Source organism: Lacerta agilis, chromosome 5 (genome assembly GCF_009819535.1).
Source record: "Lacerta agilis isolate rLacAgi1 chromosome 5, rLacAgi1.pri, whole genome shotgun sequence".
In the NCBI taxonomy this organism is placed as follows: Eukaryota; Metazoa; Chordata; class Lepidosauria; order Squamata; family Lacertidae; genus Lacerta; species Lacerta agilis.
In genome coordinates this window covers 2892390-2916313 of record NC_046316.1, presented here as the reverse complement: position 1 = coordinate 2916313, position 23924 = coordinate 2892390, and the positions used below count along the sequence as shown (strand labels likewise).

Here is a 23924-nt window from a genome sequence, read left to right as displayed (position 1 = left end):
GGGGATGCGGAGTCAGCGCTGCCTGCGGGCTTCCCTTTTGGGGAAAGGGCTTTTCTTTGCGGCGGCCAACTCCGCCTCGCCTTTTCCGCGGGGCAGCGCGCGCTCCGCCGGGGGGGCTACCGCGGCCTATTTGGGGTGGACCGTCTGTCTGGGGAGCGGAGGGCGCTCGCGGGCACCGTCGGGGGTCGGCGCGCACCTGGATTTAATTCAGGGAGAGTCTCTCTCTCTCTCTCTCTCTCTCTCTCTCACTCGCGCGCACATTCTAGCGAGGGAGCATCTTGGGATCACTTGACTCGGATCGCCCCGCGCCTTAATTGTTTATCGATCCAGATGCTGCCCTTCCTCCTCCATTTAGCAGCACACAACACTGGTGCACCGCCGGGACTCTAGGAGAAGGAAGAGCCGGTCGACCTCTCCGCTGCTGCTGCTGCTGCTGCTGAGAAGAAGCAAGCACAGGGAGCAGCAGGGCAGCAGGCGACTGTCCGAAGCGCAGGCCTAAGTTCGAGGACGCGCCGCTCACAGGGGAGGCAGCCAAGCAAAAGCAACGGCTTTGCCTACCAGGAAGTTCTGCGCATGCCCCTTCGGAATCAGCGGGAGCCGAGACATTGGGGCTCCGCCGGTGCAGCTCCTGCTCACTGGAAACAGACTTACGCGAGAGAACTTCCAGCAGCAGGATTGTGCGCCGCCCCTGCAAGGCCTGCCTTTCCACATTTACCTCTTGGTCGTACTAAGTTTTGTGGGGCTTACAGTACTCCCAAATAAATGTGCATGGGGTAGAGCCAGCCATGCAGCCTAAAGATTTGTGCGCTCCAGGATAACGGGTTAAAAAGCGCATATATCCTCTGTCCACCCCAGTTCTTTGGTAAAGATTTCTGTTGCTTAGAGCATGCAATTTTTTCTCTTGCATGTCTTCAGTCCCTTCCCTTGAGCCCAGGGCCTCAGGCAGCAGGATCCGCGGGGGCAATAGATATTTTATTCCTACCCCCACCCTGTTCCTGATGTAGATCCTTCACACCTCCTTCCCAAAGTGTCTGTGGCCCTTTGTGTTTTCTTAATTTTGTCATCTTAGTGCCACTCTGACCAGTGGGCTTTCTTTCTTCCACCTGCAGAAGTTCCAGTTTTACAACCCCTCTTGCTTATTACAGTATAACACACAAAACTGAACAGTAAAAAGTTAAATAATTTGTTCTATAAAAGTATAGCAGCTATAAGAATTTCTCCCCCCAAAAAACAAAAAAAGGTTTTGTTTGAATATTTTTCCTTAAAAAAAATCCCAGTATACTGTAAATTCAAGGGGAGGGGGACACTACAGAAATCTGAAATTAGGTAAGTTGCACATTTATAAGTAGACACATATTGTTACTCTGATGCTGACAGACTTCTTGTGTTGATATTATTTCATACGTTTCCTATTGTACCCTTCCCCGAAGTAGGTGGGGGGGGGGGGATATACATGGTATCTATCCCCATATTATCCTTATAACGACCATGTTAGGCAGACAAGACATTACATGTTAATGCTACTGCCATCACATTTCAGTTTTAGAATGATAGTTCTATCCCTTTGTTTATTTCTTTCCATATATTTATGCTGCCTTTCAGGGTAGAAAAGCTCTTGAACAGTGACTCACGAAAGTAACATTAAAGCTGTTTATAATTGATCCCAAATCATGTACTGTAACTGACTTACAAGTAAGATCTGCTAATGAGGAACCTTTAAAAATGCATGATGTGTTTAAATGCTGTGGATATGATGAGCAAATCAAATTCTGCAGGAACCATTTTAGTCAGGGCACAGCCTATGGATTCAGCAAATGCTGCTGTATATGTTTGAGATGAAACAATTCTCTAGTGTAGGACTTCCGGCGGCTGACGCCATTACGGGTGGTCGTGGGATGCTTCGGCTGCGAAGCACCCAGTTCATCCCGGGGGTTAGGAGCCCTGCAGCCGCATAGCGGGGCTCCGGTTGGGGTGCGGGAAGAGCGTCCTGCACCCTGGGCTCCCCGGCTGTGCCCGTTGTGGCTCCGAACCCTTCCCCCGCTCCCCCTGTAAAGGGGGAGTGGGGGTGAAGGGACGACGGAGCCGGGCTATAGGGGACATGCCCCAACCGGGATGTAAATGCGGCGACAAAGCCTGTGATGAGCGTCTAAGTTCTACCTGTCTTTAAGGAGCTGATAAGAACCCAGAGGCTGTGAGTAATTGATTGACTCTTTGTAATTCCTGGAACGATCTGGGGGAAAGAAGAAAGGCAGCCCGCCTCCCTCCCTTCGGGTGGTGAAAGAAATTAACTCTTTAAGTGACTGCTGCTACAACAATCGATAGAAAGTATTTGGAATTTGAAAACTGAGACTGTTGAGATTTCCCCTCGGGGGTTAACTGGGGAAAAAATATCTCCATTTGAAGTTTTGGTCTTTATACTCCGGCTTCGGAGAAATGGCGACGACTTGGTTTGTCGTGGGAAAAAACTGAAACAAAGGAAGGAAGAGACAGGAACTGAAATCTGATACTCACCCTCTCTCCTAAAATGCTGGACTTTGTGCTCGCACTGGTATCGAACTCTAGCTTAAAGGATGAGGAAATGCTCACTGTCTTGCAGCTGGAACTGCTTAATCGAAAACTACAAGTTTTGAGTGGAATTATAAATAAAAAGGATTTATTTTCCACAGAGGAGGCTTTCCAAAAGTTTTACACAACGGAATCAAACCTTGGCAAAGAGCTGGGAGGGGCGCTGGAAGGATGGTTTGAAATGGTTGGGCAACTCCGAAAGGAGGAGGAGCCGATTTCTGGGGGTGGCAGCCCTGGAACGGGAAAATTTACAATATCCAGACTCCGAGGTGGCAGCTCGGGGGCAAGGGACATGGAATTGAGATTTCTACAAGAAGAAGAAGAAAAAGAAACTGAGAAACCCAGAATGGAGGGGATGAACACCCTGAGGCTCGATGCGGGGTTTGTTGTGGATGCTGCCTGGACCTGTGGACACTCAGAGGAAGACAATTGGAGATTTGGTTCCGGTGAAATACAGAAAAAGACAATGGACAGAGGGGGAGTGGGTTGAAGTACTAAATGTATAATCCAAATGGTCTGCCATGGTATCTGAAATTGGAGTGTGAAGTCTGTTAATTACAAGTTTATTTTAAATAAGTAAGGAGATATTGAATTTTAAGTTAAAAGCAGCATGATAAAGGATAGAAGAAATAAGTTTAGCTATAAGAATATTTGGTTATGATTTAGGTTATAATGCAAAGATTAAGATAAGTATGTTATCTTTTTTTTAAGTAAAGTTAAATTTTTTTATAGAGAAAAGTTGTTAAGGAAATAGTATATTGATTTAAAACCGAAGGTGAATAGGCGGGGGAAGTCAAACGTCAAGATTTAGAACTAGAAATTTTTTTTGTAAGGTATATAAATAAGAAGAAGAATCCTGACATTATGTGTATTTGTATTTGTTTTTGTATCTGTAGGTGTGGGGTTGGGTTTGTGTTATATTATGAAAATGCTAATAAATTCTGTTTAAAAAAAAAGAAACAATTCTCTAGTGTACTGTCAGATCCATGCTGGAATTAAGCATTCAAAACACTCAGTTTAACTCACCTTCCCTCATAAACTAGTGTGCGGGGTAGGCATTCTAATTACAAATGGAATAACACAATGTACAATGTGAAATGCGTACGGAGTGGAGTGGAGTGGAGAGGTCAGCATTCAGACAGAAATTTTTAATGAGAGAGCAGGGGTGATGCAACTGGTATGCAAAAATGTCCCTGTTTACATCTCTGAAATGTTGGAGGACATACGAAGAGAAAGGAGCACAGACTCAAAAGACTGTTTAGCCAGAATGGTGGTGCTCAGAAAAAGTCACAATTAATCTGTATCTGTGACCTTTATTCATAAAGACTTAACTCAAGCATTTATGTCTTTCAACATAAATGGGCATCAGTGTAGTAAAATCAGTGTGTCTGGGCTGCACACCATTTCAGACTGGAGGTGGGGATTTGCACAGTGGAAAGCTGCGACTGCTTTTGAAGGTTTTAAAAACAGCATGAGTTTTTTACCTGCCGGCAATTGTATTTGTGTGGATGAGCATTCCATCGTTTGAGCACACACGTGTAGCCTCAACTAATATGGCCCATTGAGAACTAGACTCAAAGGCTTGATCCACAACTTGATCCACAAATCCATGAAACCAAGAAACAAAAAAGTATACATGGTGTGCTCTACTTACATCATGGTTTACAATGTTTATTCTACATAAAGCCAAAGAAAAGTCAAAGGAGAAAAGAGTTTTTCTCGCTGGAAGGACAGGTCCTGAAGTTGAGGCTCCAGTACTTTGGCCACCTCATGAGAAGAGAAGACTCCCTGGAAAAGACCCTGATGTTGGGAAAGATTGAGAGCACAAGCAGAAGAGGATGACAGAGGACGAGATGGTTGGACGGTGTTCTCGAAGCTACCAACATGAGTCTGACCAAACTGTGGGAGGCAGTGGAAGACAGGAGTGCCTGGCGTGCTCTGGGCCATGGGGTCACAAAGAGTCGGACACAACTAAACAACAAAAACGATATGCATGCAAGGAATCTTAGTTCTATACCCTAAACAGATAAATAAACGAACTTATGAGGTACTTACTTTTAACACTATATTTTAGGTCATTATGGAAAATTATGAAAAAGCGGCAGAGTTCTTGGGCTGAATGACTGCAGGAAGAGCATTTGCATTTTTAGTAGCCTCCAACATAAAAACCAATGAACAAAAAGAAACTAGTATTGGTGGTTGAAGTTCAAAACAGGGGTGACTCAGATGTGTCCTTTCCAATTCTGGACCCCTGAGCTGAGTACATTATAAGTGGAACCCAAACCCATCTCTGAATGCTGGACTTGGCCCAGACATACAACAGGCTATTCCACCCCACCATGTCTTCACAGTCACCTCCTTCACTTTTCCATTCAAACTTTCCTGGTGGCAGTGGCAGTGACAGCAGCAACAACAGGAAGGTTTCACAGCGAAACCTCCACAACATTCCTGAACAGTGTTCTAGGCACAAAACAAAGAGTGCACACCATGGCTCATAATGTCCTACCATAGATTGCCGCTAATGCTTGATGCTTCCACACAGGGCGTTGCATGAGCGCCCACTGATGGTTTTGCCATCCTTTTTAATCTGGGGGGGGGGGGTTGTATACATTTTCTACTAGTGGAGACCTCCCTGTCAAGTAACTTTAAGAGAAAGGGAAGCAGGTGTGTGGTGACTCAAGATGGGCATGGGGGGTAAGGGATATTTTTGTGGGGGAGATCAGGGAGGCCCACAATTTGTGGACCTAGGTGTGCTCCTGATGATACCACTGGGAAACCTTTTTAAAAAGACTGAAATCCTGAAACTTTGGGTCAAACCCTGACTGCTGGCAAACCTGCTGGAACATGAGAGTCCTGAGGCCACCACTGTGGGTGACTTGAAAGGTTCCATGAAAAAATGCATTGATCAAGCATAGCAGAACATCTTTCTTAATTAGATTCTCCTGCCAGGAGAAACAGTTTGGTTTTCCTCTTTAATGAACTACTTTCTTTTTGACTTCATACCCTATGGAGAGCCTGATAATGGGGTGTTGGCAGAAACAACAAAGATTATGATATGAGAGGTGGAAAAAAATCCTCAAACAAAAGCTACATCTGCCATGTTATATTTCTGCCAAATTTAATTAAAAAGAATATCCTCCTTTTAAAAGAGAGAAAATCTCCATTTTGGGAATCAGTCAGCAGAACACGTTCTCTGACTCTTCTTGGAACAATGAGTAATAAGGATCTCTTAAGCTTGCTTTGAGCATTGTAGTTGAAAACATAAATGTCATACAAGAAGAGCCAATCAAAAACATTCTCTAAATGCTGTGAAGCAGCTCCCTGCTTCTCATATACTGCATAACAGTCCTCACAATACACCCATTTCTGAAGCAGCGCCTTTCAGTGGCAACACAACTTTCATTTTCACGGCAGGATGCCACAGGCAAACTGGAGTTTGAAATATGTATGCCAGTCACATGCAAACACACTTCAATGTGCCGGAAAAGCAGCTGCTTGTTTGTGATTTCCAGTATTCTACATGGCTCAGTCCTGTTCATAAATCTAAAACTATACAAAGCAGAGACAATATATGCCTCTCCAGCCGAATAGCTTTGCTACTGCTTACGTACTTCCAAAGAGCAAAAGGCACTCTATTCTCAGAGGTCTCTGCTAGTAGTAATGGTGGTTTGGCAAGTTGAAGAAGGGAAACAAGCTAAAAAGAAACCTCAAAACAAGGCATAATCAGGACCCAGCTTGTTAAATATCCATACTGCACAGTTATTAAACAATGGATCGGCTTTTTTGAAGTTGTGAGAGTGGATCAAAGAAGCCGGGTTCATTGAACATTGCCTCAAGATGGTGAAATTAGGAAAATGAAAATTTGTAGTACATTCAATACATAGCCTCTTACTCAATTGTCAACCTCACCTACTGTCCACACTGAACTGTATACCCTGTTTACGCAAATGAGGTTCTCATGACCAAAGTACAGAAGGATCATTGTTGTGACTGGCTCTAAAGAAATGTAATCCTGTAGGAAAATCTACTGCTCTGAAGGAAGCAGGGCCCATTCCAACCTGCAATCAGGTCAGCATGGTTCCAGAATGCCAGAAGGTTTATATGTGCCTTAGCATCCATGGCATTGATCTGCAAGGCAAAGGTGAGTCTGGTGTAATGAGCCTTGAAGCTGTGAATCGCCCCTTGATCCAAAGGCTAGATGATTTAAAAAAAGGGGGGGTAAAGGACCCCTGGAAGGTTAAGTCCAGTCAAAGGCGACTGGTGTACGGCACTCATCTTGCTTTCAGGCCATGGGAGCAGGCGTTTGTCCACAGACAGGTCATGTGGCCAGCATGACGAAACAACTTTGGCACAACAGGACACCGTGACGGAAGCCAGAGCACATGGAAACACCGTTTACCTTCCTGCCGCACCGGCACCTATTTATCTACTTGCACTGGTGTGCTTTCGAACTGCTAGGTTGGCAGGAGCTGGGACAGAGCAACGGGAGCTCACTCCATTGCACAGATTCATACTGCCGACCTTCCGATCAGCAAGCCCAAGAGGCTCGGTGGTTTAGACCACAGCACTACCCTTGCTGGATGTGTGAAGACGTATGGAGGGGGGGGGGAAGCAACTGTGACATCTTTGTGTGGAAATTACAGTCCCTGTGGGTGACTAGGAGCATTATCCACCACCAGCAGCAGCACTTTGAACTCCAGCCGCTTCTCCAGCAGGTAACACTTCACCTCCCGGCTGCTTGTGGACCCAGTCCAGAAAGCTTTCAGCAATCACCCAGGACTTCTTGTTGGACTGTCTGTAGACAGGCAGCAGGTTCTTGTTCTTGCCTTTGAGGGCACAGTGGTTTTTGGACCTGTACAGCATACCCAGCTTGATCAAGTGCCCAACCGCATTGCCACAGAGCAGCACAGTCACCTGATCCTTCGGCAGGGGCTGCCTTCTCTGCTTTCGCAATGTAAATGCACTCAGGCATCTTCTTCCAGAACAGGCCCATTTTGTCTGCGTTGAAGACCCACTCTGGAAAATAGCCCTCTTGCAGCAGCCTCTTCAGCTCACTGGGGTCCACAGGTGCAGCTTCACCAGTGATGTGGAGCTTCTTTAGGTTGAAGCAATCATTGAAGCAGTTCAACCAACCAGTGCTGGCTTAGAACTCCTTCATGGGCCACTCCCCCTCTTCAGTAGCAGACTTGAAGTGCGCATACAGACGGAGAACCTTCTTGCTCAAGGTGTTGCCATCAGTGGGGACATGCTGGCAGTTCATGTCCTCCAGCCACAGGGTCAGCACCTTCTCTGTCTTCACCAGAACCTTGGCAGTTGTAGGTGCACTCGCTACCACTGCTGCCTGGATTTCTTTCTTGGGTGTCTTGATGGCATGGTTGCTGCACTCATTCCTGCCATACTTGCATGCCACAGCACATGTGATCGCGCCTTCTTGTAAACAACCCAGCACTTCCAGTTTCTCCTCCTGTGTGGGCACCACTCACCGCTTCTTGGGCTTGTCAGCACCCGAGGAAGGTGACGATGCCTTGCATTTAGGTGGCATCTCAAAAAAGGCTAAAAAATTATCCAATAAACTCAAAAGAGTTTTGCAAAGAGACAAAGGGAAATTGCGCCTGTTGGTTCCCACTCTGACCTGCACAGTTTGATTGGACACATGGGTCTGCATAGCTCTCTGGATATATAAGCTATGTTTTGCATAAATGGAGAATACAAATTTCACATGTTGAGGTATAGACATATATTTAATTATCTTGGCCTAATAAAAAGCCATGGTTTGAAGCTGATGTAAGATGCTGGTTTGTTCTGAACCCGCTATCCATTGTTTTCTGGTTCACGTGATGGGAAACAATGGTTACCGGTAATTATGCAGGAAGTGCCTTACAGTATGCTGAGAAGAGAGGAAGTATGGGGCAATGCAAAGATCATACATACCGTGGCTTAATAAACTAAGAAAAATATGTCTAAACCAGGCCAGTCCCCACAGGTCATAAATAGTTGTAATCTACAGCACTGCTTTTTGTGGCTGAAAAAATACAACAAAAAGGAGATACTAGTCTTCTTGAAAGCAAGAAAAGAATTTATTTGTAAAAGACTTTGAGTTGCTGTCCAATGTCAGTCATACTCAGAGTAGATAATTTGATATCAATGGCCTGAAGTAACTTAAAACCATTTATTTAAATTTGCCTACTCTGTGACTTAGGATATAGTCCTAACTCCACTTCCTGAGGAGTAAGCCCCATTGAGTTCAGTAGGACTTTTGAGAATATATTGTTAGGACTGCCTTGTTAGTTGGGTCCTCTGAGTCCTAGACTGTTGTACAGCAAGGATGGGATTTGTATCACATTTATTACTTACATTAACAAATCTGTATTATCATTTACAAGTACTTGCTTTTACCAACAGCTCTCTGATATTGTTCTGTATCCACATTCTGGGAGAGTTAGTTATATTTTGATGCTCAGCATTTTCCTTCCCATGCTTGAGCTTACGTTTATCTCATGTTTTGAAAGAGATTCATCTTCATCTTCATCTGTTTTATACTCCAGCATCGTTGTCCTTCCTAAACAGCTTCATTTGAGCAGAATCATATTATGCAGATACCGGTGCACACATGTCTATATAGGAATCATTGAATAAGAGTGTGATCACACTGTAAATACTTTATTTTCTGACACTCGTTTTCTTCCCTGTGGTGGTGACTTTAAATTGATGTGAGGCTGTCAACATCCCTTCATGGCTCAGGGATGGGGGTGGAGAGAAGTGATCTGTTTAAGTGAGATTTAGAATTCACTGTCCATCACTGTCCATATTACAACTCCAACATGCTCTGGACATGCACTTGGTTCTATTAATCCTTCCAGAACAATATTCCCCTGACACTAAGGTTTTGAGGCAATAAAATAGAAATAAAAATCATTCGATTCCTTTCACAGCAACATCCATTCCTTTTCATTTATACATTTCTGCAGAGCATAACACTCTAGTCTAGAGAAAAATATTCCGTGAAACTCGGAGAGTTTGATAAGCTCACAAATGAATAGCAATCATGTTTGAATGGAAGCATTCAAATTAATTCAGCATTTTGAGAGAGCTAAATAGTTATTTCTTCAACAAGGCTGGGTCTTGACCTTTGTTAATTTACCCTCCACTCACAGTAAACACATTTTAACAATCTTTGTCCTTCAACGGAAATGAACCACAAACGTATTCTCAGTCCTGCTTTTCAAAAAATTACAGCGTTTGGAACTTAGATGAATAGTGACTTGGACAGCTATAGTGTGACCTTTTTCATTCTTCTATGAGCTAGGCATATATAAAACCACATGGTCATCATATATTCATGTACATAACCTGTATTCATTGTTTGTAGGCCAGTGGTCCTGTTTATGGAAAAATGATATTGCAGCATGTACATGAGTGTGCACACCTCATCCTCAGAACTTTCATGCACCTGCTGACCACATGAAAGCAGTTTAGTATAAATTGGAACTCCACATGACCATTATACCGTACATACAATACATTCTATTTCTGCAACTATAACCTGTGATGAATCCCTAAATTCTGATCAGAACAACAGTGTCTGCTAGAGCATCTAGACCCCTACAGAGAACCCCGGTGTGACAGCAATAATCCTCTTACCCAGTTTAACCCATTTTTTTACAGTAGCCCAGCTGTTCTAAACTGAGTTGCTATTTTGTAATGGAAGTTCAAATCCATTGGAAAGGTGAGACCATCCTGCAAGTAAATTTCTGAATGACTGCCTGGACCATTTTCACCATTGGTTTACTCCACTCTATCTACAAAAGGAGGCAGGTTTTTCTTTTGGTATGTGAGGCCCCATCTCACTCCCTTTGTCTTCTTTGGACCTATGTGAATCAAATGGCCAGAGATGCTCTACAAGGGACTAACGCTCTCACGGACAATCTTTTCTATAAGGAACTTTGACCACAAATTGAAGCCCATGACTCTACTCAAAACAGGTAAGATGAGTTCGATTAAGGTGTATGGGATGCTAGGGGAGGGGTAATACTTATGGTGGGGGGGACACATTGTACTCTTTCTGGGGTAGTTTGTCCACCTTTGGTCCCATCTCTGCACTCAACTCTCACCTGTGACTCCTAGAAGCTGTCAGCATGTGACAGAGGCCACACCCTGGGAAACGGTTTCTACTGGGCAGCTAAACCAAGTGAGGGTAGCTGATGGGTCTCATACCCTCATTGAGTTAGGGACTTCCCCTGCTTGCAAAGACAGGCTCCAGTGGATTGAGTGGACAAGACCAATATTGGGTCCAATGGTCAAGAAGGCGGTTGTAGAGGGAAGTGAGGGGCAGATGGGGCTTGTCAACCTGGGAAGGTAGTCCATCTAGGAGAAGGAAAACTCTGACCCTGAACCCCTGCTGCCTTGTGGGACATCTTCAGGAGAAGAAAAGGCTAAGGAGTAAACCCTACACAAATCCTTGTATGGCTCCTTGTGGCAATTCCTGCAACCAAGCTGGTGCTAAACTTATTGCTCTGCTTTCTTTTGGACCTCAATAGTGAGGCTGAGAAGAGGGTCTTGTTGTTTGGGCAGCCTAGGACCTCCATACATATTGCCCAGGCTTGTGCCCCGGGGAGGTAACTAATGTAGCGGTTTGGTTTCACCCCCGGAAGTGCACTCCAATGTTTCTCGAGACAGATGGATGCTATCAAAAGCTAGATTTACATTTGGATTTGATATGCAAGTTTCCATGAGTAATTTGTTGCCTTCCCCTTTCTCCTTATAATCTTTATATACATTGACAGCTAGCTTTGTAAATTTAAAAAGAATTCCTTTATAATTTCTCAATATACAGTAATCCTAAAAAAGCCAAAGGACCCCTGGATGGTTAAGTTCAGTCAAAGGCGGCTAATCATAGCCATCTGCTAAGCCACATGTATAATAATCCATTTATTTTGATCTAAACTAGATTCCAACTAAACATCATAAAGAACTTTCTGACAGAGCTGTTTGACAGTGGAACAGACTCCCTTGAGAGGTTGTGGACTCTCCTTCCTTGGAAGGTTTTTAAGCATGCTTGGGTGGATACCTGTCATGTATGATCTGGTTGAGATTTCTGCATTCCAGGGGATTGGACTAAATGATCCTTAGGATCCCTTCCAACTCTACAATTCTATGATAAGACATTCTTGTTTTTCTCAGGCTTTGAGAAAATAAATCTAATTTCCATTTTTTCTTAAACCAGACAAGAGCGACCTCTTTGCCAATAGGGTTTAGAAGCCCCATTTCTCTGTAGTCAGACAGAAGTAGCCAACATGGTTCTTTCCCTTTCACACAAGACTGGAAGCATGGGGGAGGGCCCATGAATCAGTCATATTTCCTTCATTCACTCCCTGGGTGTATCTCTCAAAAACACCCACGAACAGAAACAGATGTATACTTTCAAACGGAAACTATCCTGGCCTGTTCCAGAATATGCCCATTTGGTATTTAATTGTGGTATGAGACAGAGATTGGTCTCTATGGAACTTGGTGCCGAAAGACACAGTGATGACCACTAGTTTAAATAACTTTAAGAGACAATTTGACCAATTATGAATAGTGCATGTATGAGCTGCTGTTATCAAAAATAGTTTAAGAGGATTCTCCATGCTCAGAAGCACTTTACTTCTGGATGCTAGAAGCTGGGGACAAAGAGAAGAATAGGGATTTTGCTTCCATACCCTGCTTCTGCTTCAAAGAGGTGGAGGTTTGGTCCAATGAAGCAATGTATGTTTTGTTTTTAAATGCTGATACAGTATTTTTAAAAAGCAGGAGGCAAAGGCATTTATTTGCTCTGAAGTGGGTAAAAATGGAACTTGTTCTATGGAACCTTAAGGATAAGTCATCCTTAGCCTGACACACATAATTTGGCAGAAAGGGTGGCAAGGGGTCGGGAGAAGGGACAGTGAGGGAGAAAGAGCATGTTGCAAACTGACAATAGGCACTATCGGAGGCACAGAATTAACTGAACCTTCTGTTAAATGTGATGGTGCAATTTTAACAAGGGTTCCAGAGAGCCCACTTCAGCGCACTAGTGCAGATGAAGGAGGAAGCCACCCTCTTGGCTCAGTGTTCTACAAAGCAAGGGGTACTTAAGCCTTTTCAGACACATTATAATTAGGACCGAACTGTTAAGAGAGAAATTCCACCAAGCCCCACACTCCTACCACTAAGTTGCATTATAGGCTGCAATACCAAAGGATATGGAGTGGACCAAAGAAGGTAACAGCTGGATTATTAATATATATTTTACTTCCAGTTTACTGAGAAAAGAGAAACCTTGGCAGATATCAAGAACCAGTGAAAACAGAAATAAAAGTTGCTGAACCTGATACTACGCATGTTGTTTACTCAGAAAGCCCTACTGAAACAGTGGGACTCTCTCTCTCTCTCTCTCTCTCTCTCTCTCTCTCTCTATCTCTCTCTCTATCTCTCAATCTCTCTCTTGGCCTTCAGCTGGCAAAACTAGATGATGGCAGGGTGAGGATAAGGGATCTTAGAAAAAGCGTTGCTCCAGAAGGTTCCTGGAGGAGATCCTAATTAAAGAAAGAACTAAAATAGTCATTTTTGTTGGTGATGATTTTTGTTTTCAGAAGATACTTCTTAGGGTTACATTTGCAGTGCAATGTATTCATTTTCCCTCCCCTTATGCACCTCTGCTAATTAAGCTTCACGGCAAACAGGGCTGGAGGATTTTGATGCAGATGACGCCTTCTAATCCAAACTGCCAGAAACTGGGGTGTTTTGACTTAAGCCCAAAAGTCGGTTCTTGTACAAGTCATGTATATGCTGAATTACCAGCTGAGTGCTTTCAGCTTCCTCTAATCGGTGTGAAATATTTAATCGGCATGGGGATCCAATCAGCACAGCAGAGGGGGATCTAGGTTGTGTGCTGTGCATTAATTTTATTTCAGTAAAGCAGAAAAGTAGCTCAAATCCAAGCAACCTCCCCCACCCCTCCGACTCCTTAGCACAGTGTTTTTCAACCACTGTTCCGCGGCACACTAGTGTGCCGCGAGATGTTGCCTGGTGTGCCGTGGGAAAAATGGAAAAATTCCCTCGCGGGGGCTTGGGAACCGCTGCCTTTTTGGGGTCTTCTGCCTCAGTTTGAGGCGGCGGCGGCGGCGGCGGAGGCAACGGAGGCGGCAGAGTCGGCTTCTTGAAATCCCCCATTCCTTCACAGCTCTCCTTCGCGGGATCCGCCATTTTAGCGGGCCCGGTTCTCAAAGCGTCCCCCCGTGGAAACCACTGCCGTCGCACTTTGGTTCTGGGAAGGGAGTCACCGTCTTCGAGGGCTCGGCCTTTGCACGCGCCCTCCCGCGGGGGTAAGTGGGTCCCGAGTTTATATGTTCGTGTGTGTGCCTGTGCGCGCGCTCTGCTACCTAAAGGCTGGAAATCCACATGGCATTTTTATTATTACAAGCGAGGGGGAGAGAAGAATGGAGGGTCGGGAGCGATATGCCTCTGGATGCCAGCTGCTGGGAGAGAGCGCCGCCGCCTCACTCAGGTCGCCCTTGTGGGCTACCCTCGGGGGCACCCGGCTCACCGGTGGCTTTTGAGTTGAATCAACAGGGCTCCTTGCTGCTCTTGCGGAGGGCTCCTGGTGGTGGGCATCCCGGTCAAACCCGTTTCCTTGCATGGCAGGGGTCAGACTAGATGGCCCCTCCGTCAGGACCCCTTCCAACTCTGCTGTTCTATGATATGGAGGGTGGTCACCCGAGAGACTGAGAAGGGCGCAGAAGGCTTTCCTGGCTGCCTTTGAAAGACCGTGTGTGTCTCTCTCTCTCTGTGTCTGTACAGGAAACCTGTGCACCCTTTGCCTGAGTGGAAATGTATTGGGCACGCTCAAACGACCTCTCCTTTTCACCTGGAGTAGCTCCCACAATGGGGCAGGTTTGCTTCACTTTGCAGGTGTTGTTGATTTTGTTTGAACCCTCAACGTTGTTGCAGCCTGCCTCTGTACTAGAAAGTCAGCCCACTTTCCCTCTGAGCCTCCTTTAGTATGTGTTGTTCAACTGTCACTAAAATGAGGACACAACTTTTGCAATACAGGGACACGGTGAATACTTGCAGTGTGCAGATACCTACTTACCTGCTCTCATATGTGAAGCAGTTCTTAAAACGACTTGCCTTTAGCACATATGTATCTGAATAAAGAAGCACCCTGCTGCAGCACAGCAACATTTTCACATGTAAATGTGCCAGTGAGGAGAATCTGTGCCCCCACCTACTCCTTTTGTCTGGTGTTCCCCAGGCAAACAATCTAAACCAGGGGTCCCCACCATTTTGGGGCCTGGGGACACATTGGGAAATCTAAGAAGTGGTAATGAGCATGTTATAAGAACTTAATGTCTCAAATATATAAATAAAATGTACAAGGTAAACACGTACACAAATATATAAACCACATGTCTGGAAAAGTACAGGAAGACAGTCCTGAAACCATTTTGACTCTCCCAAACTGACCAAATGTTTCTCTGCGAGGAGGGAGAAAATGGAAAAACCTCCCCAAGTAATTATAAAATACTTTCTTTGTGTTTATTTGATTCCTATTCAAGAGAATTACTTTATATATAGTCAATATAGGCACAGAGTTAAATTTTTTTTTAACATTTTCTAATGGTGGTGTGCCTCGTGATTTTTTTCATGACACAAGTGTGCCTTTGCCCAAAAAAGGTTGAAAAACACTGCCTTAGCAAACAAACATCCAGCACTCAAGAAGAAGGCAGGGAGACAGAGAAAAACTACTCTCCTTGTGCCTGGTTGGAGATTTAGAAGGAAGATGGTTGTTTCCAAACAACATTCTCTAGTACAGTGTTTTTCAACCTTTTTTGGGCAAGGGCACACTTGTTTTATGAAAAAAATCACGAGGCACACCACCATTAGAAAATGTTTAAAAAACTAACTCTGTGCCTATATTGACTATATATAAAGTAATTCTCTTGAATAGGAATCAAATAAACACAATTTTTCCCACGGCACACCAGGCAACATCTCGCGGCACACTAGTGTGCCGCGGAACAGTGGTTGAAAAACACTGCTCTAGTAAAGCAGTATACACAGAAATGCATATACTGGTGTAATGTGTGCATGAAACCACCTATTGGTGAGAAAAAAAATCACAAAAATCTGTTTGTTAGACCAAATTGCACACAAAAATGTGTATGTAGGAGAAATTTGCAATAAAACACTGGATACTTTAAAAAATGCAACTGAAGTGGAAATGTGGAGAATTGAAGATTGGAAAAATGAGGAACCAAAACTGACAGATTCACCCATCTCTACTGACTAGGGTAATCAAGGGATGGAAAATCATAGGAACATAGGAAGCTGCCTTAAAGTGAGTGAGCCCATTGGCCCATCTAGTTCAGCACAGACTACACTAGCAGTTGCTCTCCAGGGTTTCAGGTACGGCTCTCTCCCGGCCCCACCTGGGGATTGAACCTGGGCCCTTCTGCGTGTGAAGCAGAAGCTCAACCGCTGAGCTACAGCTCTTTGCTGGGGACACGCATGTGAACTTGTTCTTATATGAAAGTACAGTTCTTGAAATCCCCCAACCTAGTTTCCAGATAAATGTGCTCAAGGCTGAAGAGTGGAACTGGTCTCTTTTTTCCAGGTGAAAACAATAACAAAGAATTAACAACTTGACATGAAGTGTTGTTGGGTCTCTCTCTCTCTCTCTCTCTCTCTCTCTCTCTCTGTGTGTGTGTGTGTGTGTGTGTGTGTTTAGAAAAATGCAAATACTTTGCAAATGGTAACAGTGGACTTGTAAAAACAGAAATTCACTCATGTGCAATTATCCTTTAATTTCTGAAGCCATTAGACAGCTTGCTGGGTTAAAAAAAATTAGCATTTCCCCCTGCATTGCTCACTGGCAATGCACTCATCAAAGAGCTGAATTATGTGCTTACTGACTTGTAATCAGCATTTTAACGAATAAGGAGACAAGGGGAAAAGAGGATGGGATTTAATGGGAAAAGTCAAACTCGTAATACAAAACGTTCTCGAAGCATCTGTGTATTTTGCAGAGGAGGGGGGGGGAGGGTAACTTTCTAAATAAGAAGCTTGCGACAGCCTCCCCCTTCTCATCGTTCTCCCCCTGAAACCATGTCAGTGATCAAGGAAATGAGAACAAGGGACTAGATTCACAGCTGACTCTCTGTTCTTGTTACATCAGGCCAAGAAAGAGGAATCTAGTGGGGGGTGGGGAAAGGCTCTTTCTGCAGGGGCAAGGAAAATCTACAAGCGGGCATTTCGTTTCTTGCTGCTCTTAATTAGCTGGCTTTTTTTCTGAGAGAGAGAAAGAGAGAGATCTTTTATGAACTGCAATGCAGGCTCACCAAAGAGGCACCCATTTTGTATATATATTTGCATGCACAAATCCTTATGTTGGGCAGGGGGTGAGGGGAATCCCTGAACAACATTGGCCTGCTTCAAATAACATTTGATTTAATAGATTGCTCTGCTGTTCCTTCATCTTAGGAATAAGCGTTCAGTAAACAGATCTTAATAAGATGAGGGATGATAGAAAACCCTATGAAGTCTGCTGACACTCTTTCAGCACAACTTCAAGGCTGCCACGGGCCTTAGCCTTGATGCAAGTGGGGTGGGGTGGGGGGAAGCCTGCAAATCTCTGGAAAATCTGTAAAATATCTCCTTCTTTTAAAGCACTACTTTAACAAATGGGGAAAGGGTGGTGGGGTGGGAGGAGGCAGGGGAACTAAGTTTTAGCTTGGCCCGTTTTAATAAAAACTGCAAGAGCGTGTAGCCGCTCTCCCTTGACAGACTGTGTGGTATTTAAATTGTTCCCCACTGGGCAACACAGAGCCTCTCACAACCTAAAGCTGTAGTCTTACATGCGATTAGCAGTTCCTGAAATTTACATGTGTTTGCTGTTCCCAAACTTCATTGCTTTCTGGGGTTTGCCATGTCCCTGCTGCACACTCACAAAATTTCCACATTCGTTTGCTTGACTTAACCACAGGCTCGGAAAATCTACACATGGATTTTAAATCATCAACAGTCTTCTAATTTAAGTTCTGGAGACACAAAAAAAAGGCAGCATGACAAAAGGGCAAGGAGCACGAAGCAGAGCATATGGAGCCCCAGTAAGAGTCTACCAAACAAGTCAAATGTTTTATTGGGCCCATTCATTACGCAGCTCCAGACCAGACATTTGCATTTGTTGAGAGGCGCATCTCATCAAGTTTCGATAAATCACAGTAGTCCTTCACAACGGCGTTGAAGCCCTTGTTTCTTAATATCCCTCCCTCTCTTTGTTTTTTTCTGAAAGCACACGCTCTCATCGCCTCTTTGAATCATTCTTCACCCCTGCATGAATTCCATTAAAGTTTACATTTTTAATATGTTTCCATCCCAAACGTGAACTTGGGGGCTTATATATTTTCTGCTTCCGAGTGTGCTACCCTCTTTTATTGAGTGATACAAGGAGGGATAGATGCCTTGCTACATGCATTAAAAAAAAAATACTGTAATTTATGAAATCTAATTTCAAGTGCTCTCCCTACTGATCAACATCCCCCTTAAGACCCTGAGACCTTTTTAAAAATAAACAGTAATTTTGAAAATCTAATTTCAAATATGCTATCTGCCCATTCCTTCCCCCGCCCCCAAGACTTGATAATCCTTCCATGCTCCCTCTCTCCCCCTAAAATTGAATTTGCAAATGCATATCTACATGGATAGAGAGTGCCAAGATCTGACAGCACAATAAACCAAGCAAACTCTCTTTTCAACCGAGGCAGAATCTTTCTGAAATGGACAAATGTAGTGCTGAATGGATGTTGGCCTCCCAAGGGAGACAACCTTCAGCTCTTTGGAGGGTCTAGAAAGAAGAAAGAAGTTGAAAGATGGCGTTTTCCTCAAGGGAAAGGGTTGCCATAGCTGGCTGAAAGATTTCCCTAAGAATGCTTAGTTACTTTCCAAACAAGACTGCGCCAAGTCTTCTAAAGTTTCTATTTGAGCAGAAACTGCCACTTTTCTTGGGTTAGAAATTTATCCTAATAACTATTCCAACTGTATCAGTATTCATCTTTTTAAGTATTCATCGGTGCCACTGTTTTCTCTGGGTGATGCTTCCTCACTGCTATTTTCTCCTCCCATCTACGGCTCCATCCAGTACACCCATGCCTTGTTTGCTTTGACAACATCACTATCTAAAGTTATAATCTGGCAATACAATAATGCCACTCAGAGCAAATGAGGGCAGTTGAGGCCACGGGATGGCAGATTAAATGAATAAACTAACATTTTCATAAGGAACTTCGTCAAAAAGACAAAATGTTGTTCAGCGGTCTCAAAAACGTTTGCAAAGAGTGGTGAGAAGTTTATTCCCAGTCCTACTCTCAAAGGAAAGAAGAAACGTCTGGCAATTTTCATGCATCAGTTATGCAGAGATCTTCCAATAGTGTGCTGCATAAACAGATCACTAAAACAGAACAGAGTGTTAGAAAGCAACCATTTGCCATTTCCAGTGTGGGCCATTCTTGAATTTGAAAAGTCATACTGTTTTTCCAAGAGACTTCACAATACCACCATTCAACTTTTAACGTGGTTCTTACAGAAAAGAAAAAGCAGTGGAGCCTGGGTGTCTAAAGCTTCTAAATTTGTATCAGGACATCTAAATCTGTGCCTTTAGGGACTCTTGCCAGCTGGCACAAGTTAGATAAAAATGCACATGCCCTTTGAGAGGCAGATGGCTGCCCTTGCGCATTTTACACTGTGTGGATATCCATTTCCTTGGGGCGGGGGGGGGGGGAGTGGAGCAAAGAGGCCTCTGGACATAATACAAACAGAAGAAGAACAAGAAGAAACAAACTGGATATTCTGGGACTTTAAAATTAAGGGCAGTTTCTTCCATTTTATGGAAGCAAGGGGATTTGGATTATGCTTTTTAGTGTGAGACATATCTATGGAGCTTCCTGAATCAGACCATCAGTCTATCCATCCTAGGACTATATTCCCTGACGGGGAGCTGCCTTCCATGGCCTTAGGTAGGTCTCCTTCCTAACCCTGCCATCCAAACTCCTGACTACCTGACGATCTTGGGGACTTAACATGGAGACTTCTGCATGCAATGCACCTGCTCTGTCATGGAGCCATGGCTCCCTCTTGCCCTGGAATAAAGATGCAACTCAAGTGGTATCTCTGGCTTCTGAGAATATCATGAGCTGAGTTTTTAACAATGTCTAAGGCAACATCCATAGCATACATTTAAAGCATTATCATGCTGCTTTAATAGTCATGGAGAATCCCAGGAAGTGTAGTTTGTTAAGGGTGCTAACCTCTCAGAGCTAAAATTCCCAGCCCCTTTAACAAGCTAGAAGGTGTCCAGAGGAGGGCAACCAAAATGGTCAAAGGCCTGGAAACGATGCCTTATGAGGAACGGCTTAGGGAGCTGGGTATGTTTAGCCTGGAGAAGGGGTGATATGATAGACATGTTCAAATATATAAAAGGATGTCATATAGAGGAAGGAGAAAGGTTGTTTTCTGCTGCTCCAGAGAAGCGGACACGGAGCAATGGATTCAAACTACAAGAAAGAAGATTCCACCTAAACATTAGGAAGAACTTCCTGACAGTAAGAGCTGTTCGACAGTGGAATTTGCTGCCAAGGAGTGTGGCGGAGTCTCCTTCTTTGGAGGTCTTTAAGCGGAGGCTTGACAGTCATCTGTCAGGAATGCTTTGATGGCGTTTCCTGCTTGGCAGGGGGTTGGACTGGATGGCACTTGTGATCTCTTCCAACTCTATGATTCTATGACTGTTAAAAGTAGTGAAATAAATGTGTAGTGTGGATATGACATAATAATAAAGGGATGGGGCTGGAGCTGAGAAAATAGAGACTATGGGTGGGGGGGGGGGGAGAAAAGAATCCCGATAAAGATGTGGGTCTCTATCCTTTCCATGCACTTTAAATCCATACACAATTGATTTGCATGAGGCCTACACACATACAACCAGTGTACATCTAAACTACATACTCTGTACATTAAAAAGTCCATTGTATGTACCATTTTTACTTTTACACATTGGCCCCTGTGCAGGCATTATATTGATTTTTGGTCCATGGGGCAGGGAGAGGTGTGCTGCCGTGACTGTTCAACATAAGACATGTGGGGTCAACAAGCCACCTAGGTCCACCTCAATGAAGTGGACAAGACATTTCAACCAACTGAGCCTGAAATGGACTGTTTATTCCCTTATCAACAGAGACCCTCAATTTCCTTTCAGATTCAGTTCTGACACTTCATTCCTGGTTTCTGTAAATCCATTATGTATTATCATTTAGCGACCTACATGTTAAATGGTCTCTGGACAGTCAATTATTAGCACGTTACAACCAGCACAGCCTAGGGAACCACATTTAGGCACCTTGGTTTCCACGGGGAAAGAAAGGCAGGAGACGGTAGGTAGGTAGGTAGGTAGGTAGGTAGGTAGGTGACATTCCATTTCCTGAACAGAAATAGTTGGAATATCTGTCTTTTTCAAGGAGGCCTCATGGCCTGCCCTTTTAGACGTGGGGAACAGCCATAGCCCAGTGGTAGGGCTCATGCTTTGAATGCAGAAGGCCTCAGGTTCATTACTTGAGACCTGCTAATTAAAAAGAATCCTCAGCAGCAGGGCTAGGAAGATGTCCACCTTGCAGAACTCTGTATAAAGGCTAAAGGACACGTGACATTGGCATGCGTTACTTTGCATTGTGTGCATCTCTTGTAGCAGTAAGAAGCAGACACTGTGGCCCAAGCAGGATTGAGCATGGTGTGAGAGTGGAGGAAGAGGAGGGATGTCATGGAAATTGCCCCTGCCCCAACTGCTACTTTACACGGGAGAAGAGCTTCTGTAAGTGCAAATGGCATTTTCCCTCCTGTACCAAATAGCAGCTTGAGGGGTGAGAGGGCAATTTCCATCAGAAGGAAAGGATGGAAAAACCTCTCCCCACACAAGTTTAAGGTCATGTCTATTTCCACTAGCCTAATACCAAATTTGTAAAGTTGATGTATGAATTATGTCTGTCTGTCTTAAGTATACATTCTCATTTTTATAACACAACAACAGAAGACACGGGAATAAAAGAATACTGAGCAAAACCAAGGGTTGAATTTTTTTAAAGGAAAAAAAAAAACATCAGCCTGGGGTGGGGAGACATTACAATGAACAATAGAGGTGACTAATGGAGGGCCATGTGGAATTGAAGCTTTAGCAATGGAGGCCACACAAAAAATAAAAAAAATAAAAGAAAGGGATGAGCAGTAAATATTGCAAGCCCTGTCAATAGCAGTAAATAAGTGTGGAATGCAGAAGACAGGGGAAGAAAAGAATGGTCCACTTCAGGACAACAATGGGAGCATCAGCCCAAAGGCTAAGCAGCGTGCAAGGACACCAAGCAGCTCTGCTTCCAAAGACAGTAATGGAGAGCAACACTGCAGAGACAGATGAAATAATCCTGGAACTCTCTGGAATTTTTATGTGCATCTGAATGGGCAGAGGTGGGAAATAAACGTTTTCTTGAGGCGTCTGCTTTTTTATTTGTATTAGAAAGCCCTGAGATGGGACAATGGTAGGGGTCATATAAATACCGGGGTGTGTGTGATAAAATGACACATTAGAGATCTCCCCCATAAATACTCAGTAACAAAAAGCAAGAAAAGAATGCTATAAGAGTATTGCTTTGTTTTGTTCTTATTGTGTATTTTTATGCTGCGAACTGACCTGAGATCTACGGATGAAGAGGAGTATACAAATTTAATAGAACAGAACAAAAAATAAACAACGGCTCTAAAGGACAATATCAGCATCGGTAGCCAATATTTATTCATGCTTAGTCCAGTGCTTTCCTAAAGTGCTTTCGGTCTCTTACTTTGTTTGGAGCTCTGTTGAGCGATGAACTCAAGCACATGCATTTCAGATCTTCAAAATAGAATGTTCTATGGAAACTTGGCCCTCTGAGCTCAGTTGCTTATTGTAGGGTTGAGACATACATCAATTTATTTAATAAAAATAAAATAAGGAAAAGAGAGAGAGACATACATCAATTTAAAGATGCCATTGTAAATGGGAAATGGGAACTAATTGGTTAACTTCTACTACTTTTTATATCTTAGCTGAAAAAAATAAAATGTGATTTGACTCTAATTCTGTTTCCTGCTAATCATCAAACACACACTGACTGAAGTGGGCGTATTTCTAATGTACCAACAGCACATTTGCACTCGTGCTCCTGGGCTTTGTTTGTTTGTTTGTTTGTTTGATGCCTGGTGTAAAATTAACTCATTACATTAACTAATGGTGTATACATAAAAAACCTATCCACGGTTACACAAAATCTATATCCACTGTTAGTCATAACAAAGAGCTGAGTCAGAAGGGAAGCGTGCCCGCGGCATTAAATCAAGCATTCAGAAAGAGGTATTTGCTCTTTGACAAACTGGCTTTGCAAACTCTCTGCCTCTCGTCCCAAAGTTTGTCTTTGTGCCTTTTGATACAAGGAATAAAACCTAAGAGCAAGTGAAGGGAAAGGAGGCACTTTGATTAGCAGAAAGCGAATCATAATAAGGAGATTTTGCAGAGACTCTGGTGCAAATACAATATAACCCGCAGTTGTAGATTGAAACAAAAAGCCTGCTCCTCTATACCCAACAAGGTGCATGCTAACCAATTCACAACTATGGCAGAGAAGAACAGAACAGGCCGTTTCTGCTCCTGCTGAAATTAATTAAAGTCCAGTACTACCACCAGTCCACACAATGGATGCATTAATATGTATATTTTGGTTTCTCTCAGTTTATCATTTTCCATCTTATGTTCACTTCTCCAGATATCCACATCAGTTTGTGTGTTTTTTTTAAAAAAAAAACCCTCATGAAAAGTCATCAGCAGTGTAGTATGAATTTTCTGACAACATACACACTTTTGTCAAGTGATTTTCCTTTATATTTGTCGCACTTTTGCATGTTATTTTCACTAATACACTGTATGTGCACTTATACGCAGACTTTACTCTGCATTTTTGTACACATTACTTGACCGGAGAACGACATTGCCAAATTCAGAGAAATGATATTTTCAAAGAAAAATGTGTTTCAGATAGCATATCATTTCAAAAAGCATGATTTATGTATGTAAACTCACTTTTAAATGCAAACTGAATCATTTTTTTCTTTCACCCCTAGTCTTTACTTAGTACCTTCAAAGTCATTGCTGTAATTAGGGATGGATAGATCAGGTCTATTTCTGGTCCATGTCACCTATTCATGTGCTCATTCATAAGTCCATTCTGTCCTATTTCCAAAATAATCTTTGATTTTATTGTGGGTTTTTTTTT

At 43.5% G+C, this 23924-nt stretch overlaps 1 protein-coding gene across 2 annotated transcripts in view; it reads right to left on the bottom strand.

Moving 5' to 3' along the window:
• PHF21B (PHD finger protein 21B) overlaps window positions 1-23924 on the bottom strand; it is a 185596-nt gene that overhangs the window by 65858 nt on the left and 95814 nt on the right. The window lies entirely within an intron of this gene.